Source organism: Tupaia chinensis, unplaced genomic scaffold (assembly GCF_000334495.1).
Source record: "Tupaia chinensis unplaced genomic scaffold, TupChi_1.0 Scaffold144814_1, whole genome shotgun sequence".
Taxonomy (NCBI): domain Eukaryota; kingdom Metazoa; phylum Chordata; class Mammalia; order Scandentia; family Tupaiidae; genus Tupaia; species Tupaia belangeri.
Window position 1 is genome coordinate 250014 of NW_006204675.1, and position 4209 is coordinate 254222.

The following is a 4209-nucleotide window of genomic DNA, read 5'->3' on the forward strand; positions in this document are numbered from 1 at the left end:
TCCAGCGGTGATTTCTTGTCATCTGATGGATATTGTGTTTTTTTCAAATCCTTGATGTTCAGCCTTAATGTTCAGGAGCAAGCAGGCAGAGGTGGTCTCTTTACCGTACTATTGTGATCACTGTTGCAGCAGATTCAGTAGATAGTGGGGAATATTTTAATGCTATTAGTATTTGGATGTTTAGCCACAGTGCTCTTAGATCTGTCTAAAAACACATTGAAAGGATATTGGAGGGGGGAGAGGCAAGAAAAAGGAAAATGAAACAGAGAGAGAGAAAAAACAACAGGAACCAAGAGACAGAGAGAGAAGACTGGGGATGCAGCGGGTTGAGGGGGGTGGCTCCCTACTGCTAGCTCGTTTGTTGGAGGCTGAATTATTAGTAGAAAATCTTCATTCCCTTAAAAATCTAGTTCACTGTAGCCATGTGGAGCCTTCTCCTGAAGGCCTGTGGCTTCTTCTGCCTAGATAGGAGGAGCAGAGTGAAAATTAGCAAGAAAAAAAGGTGGAGCTAAGAGCCAGAGATAAACTGTGCCTTTTAAAAAAAAGGATAAAAAGGAAAAATTACAAAAAAAAGGGAAGACAGAAGCAGGGAGAGACAGGAACCGAGAGACAGAGAGAGAAGGCTGGGGGTGTGGGGGGGAACAGCTCCCTCCCTCTATCTCATTTGTTGGAGGCTGAATTATTAGTAGAAAATCTTCATTCCCTTAAAAATCTAGTTCACTGTAGCCATGTGGAGTCTTCTCCTAAACACCCATGACTTCTTCTCTGGTTAAAAATTTTTAAAATTTAAAATTTAAAGAGAGAGTGTGTGTGACAGAGAGAGAGATAGTCAGAGACAGTGAGAGGTCAGAGGTCACTTTTCCTTATCTAATTATTTCAGAAGTCTAGAGATAACATTTATGAGCATAGCTTCCCTGAAAGACCAGGACACACCTCAGCTTTAAAATGGATTTTGAAACAAAAGAGTGGAGGGGGGGAAAGGTCCCAAGGTGAGAAGTAGTTAAAATATTTTTAAGAAACAAAAGAGTGAAGGGGGGGAAAGGGCCCAAGGTGAGAAGTAGTTAAAATATTTTTAAAAATTAAAAACTTAGAGAGAGAGAGCACAACACAGACAGCGTGACAGAGAAAGTAAGAGGACAGAGGTAGCCCTAACTTGTCTTAATACTTTGGCAGTCTAGAATATGGAGTTTAGAGGATAGCTTTCCTGAATAAGCCAGGACACACCTCAGATTTAAAATGTCTTCTGAAATTAGCATGGGAAAAGAAAAGGCCCAAAGTAATGAAAAGTGGTTGATAAATTAGAAAAAATTTTTTTTCAAAGAGAGAGAGAGAGAGAGCATAAGACAGACAAATGTAGACAGCCAGAGACAGTGAGAGAGCAGAAGTAGCCCTACCTAGTATGAATAATTTGAGAGTCTAGAAGAGGGGGTTTAGAGCATAACTTCCAGAACAGACCTGGACACACCAAAGTTTTAAAATGGCTTCTGAAATTAATAAGTGAGGAAAAAAAAGGGCCAAGGTGATAAGTGGTTAAAAATATTTTTGAAGCTTAAAATTTTAAAAAGAAAGCAAGTGCAAGACAGAGACAATGAAATCCAGAGACAATAAGAGAACAGAAGTATCTTTACCTTGTTTGAATACATTGAGAGAGTAGAATTAGTATAGAGCATAGATTCCCTGAAAAGCCAGACACACACAGATTTAAAATGGGTTCTGAAGTTCCCAAGTGAAAAGAAAAGACCCAAAGTAAGAAAAAATTGCTTGAAAAATAAAAAAAAAAGGGAGAGGGAGTGTGAGACATTGAAAAATAAAAAAAAAGGGAGAGGGAGTGTGAGACAATGAGAAAAAGAGTTAGAGACAGTGAGAGGACAGAGGTCAACCTGTTGGTCTGAACACCTTGGGACTGTAAAAGATGGAGTTTAGAGCATAGCTCCCCTAAACAGGCCCAACACACATTAGATTTAAAAAGGCTTCTGAAATTAACATGTGAAAAGTGCCCAAGATGAAAAGAGGTGGTTGAAAAGTTTAAAATAAATTAAAATGTAAACAGAGAGAGAACAGAAGCCATACAGAGAGACAGATAGCAAAGGACAGTGAGAAGACAGAGTTTGTCCTACCCTGCATGAATATTTTGGGAGTCTAGATGATGGACCTCAGAGTATAGCTTCCCTATCAAGACAGAATGCACTGCAGCTTAAAAATGGAAAGAAAAGCACTAGGTAAAAAGTAGTTGAAAAAAAAATTTTTTTGGACTTATTTTTGTTATAGGGCACGTGCCAGGAAAACAGAAAAAGATAGAGAGACAGAAAGCAAGAAATCGCCCCCAGGGGATGGCCACACCACAATCCCTTCTCCTCCATTCTCCCCTCGGGATCTTGGGCACGCACGCACACGCGCCCGACGTGAGTTTAAGCCACCGGGTCCAGGACACGAACCGCAGTTGACTACGTGGGAGTCCAGCGACATAGCCATTACGCTAACTGCTGATCCTGAAAATTGTTTTTTTTTTTTAATGGAAAATTTAAAAAGAGAGAGAGCATCAGACAAACAGAGAGACGGACAGCCAAAGACTGCAAGAAGATAAAGGTCACCTTATCTTTTCCTTAAACTTTCAGAGTATAAAAGATAGAATTTAAATTAGCACTTGAAAAGAAAAAGCCCAAAGTGAAGAGAAGTTGTAGAAAATTTTTTAGAAAATCAAAAATTTAAAGAGAGAGAACCTGAGACAGACAAAGACATAAACAACCAGTTAGAGTGAGAGGGCAGAGGTCTCTCTATATTGTCTGAATATTTTAGGAGTTTAGAAGAGGGAGTTTAGAGCACAGCTTCCCTGAACTGGCCAGGACACACCAATTTTAAAATGGTTTCTGAAATTAGTAAGTGAAAAGAAAAAGCCCAAGGTCAGAAAAAGTTGTTAAAAATACTTTTGAAATCATACTTTAAAGAGAGAATGTATGTGAGAGACAGACATCAAGAGTGAGAGGGCAGAGGTCACCTGACATTGTCTAAATACTTTGAAAATCTAAGACGGCATTTAGAGCATAGAAAAGGCCAAGGGTGAGAACATGTTGAAATATTTTTCTAAAAATTAAAAATTTAAAGAGAGAGAGAGAGAGAGCATGACACAGAAAAACAGACAGCAAGAGACAGCAAGAGGACAGAGTTAGTCCCAACTTGTCTGAATACTTTGGGAGTCTAGATCATGAAGTTAGAGCATATCTTTTCTGAACAGGCCAGGACATAACTCAAATGGAAAATGGCTTCTAAAATTAGCAAGTGAAAAGAAAATGCCTAAGATGAGAAGTAGTTGAAACTTTAAAAAAATGAAATAAAAATTTAAGGAAAGAGGGAGTAAGAAACAGACAGAGGTTACACTACCTTGTCTGAATACTTCAGCAGTCTACAATTTGAAGTTTAGAGCATAGCTTACATGAATAGGACAGGACACCTCTAAGCTCTAAAATGACTTCTTGACTGAATACTTCGGGAGTCTAGAAGGTAAAATTTAGAACATACATTTCCTGAACAGGCCAGGAAACAACTCAGCTTTAAAGTGGTTTCTGAAATAAGGAAGTGAAAAGAAAAGTTCCAAGGTAAGGAAAAGTGGTAAAACAACTTTTAAAAAATGAAAATTTAAAGAGACTGGTGTGTAAAACAGAGCAAGAGACAAATAACCAGAGACAAAGAGGGGACAGAGTTTGCCCTACCTGTCTGAATACTTCAAGAGTCTATAATTGGAGTTTAGAGCTAAGCTTACACGAATAGGCCAGGAAACACCTTAGCTCTAAAATGGCTTCTTGTCTAAATATGTTGGGAGCCCAGAAGACAGAGTTTCATGCATAGTTTCCCTGAACAGGCCAGATCATACCTCAGCTTTAAAATGGCTTCTTAACTGAATATTGAAGATTCTAGAATAAGGAATTTAGAGCATAGGTTACCTGAACAGGCAAGGACACATTTCAGCTTCAAAATAGATTCTTATCTGTACACATTGGGAGTCTGTAAGATGGAGTTTGGCTCAAAGCTTTTTTTTTTTTCTTGTGAGTTTTTTTGTTTTGGGCACCAGCACTTACCAGAAAGACAAAGACAGAGAGATAGAAAGTGAGAAATCACCCCCAGAGGGGATGGCCATGTCACAATCCCTTCTTCTCCATTCTCCTCTCAGGATCTTGGGCATGCACACACATGCGCCTGGTGTGAGTTTAAACC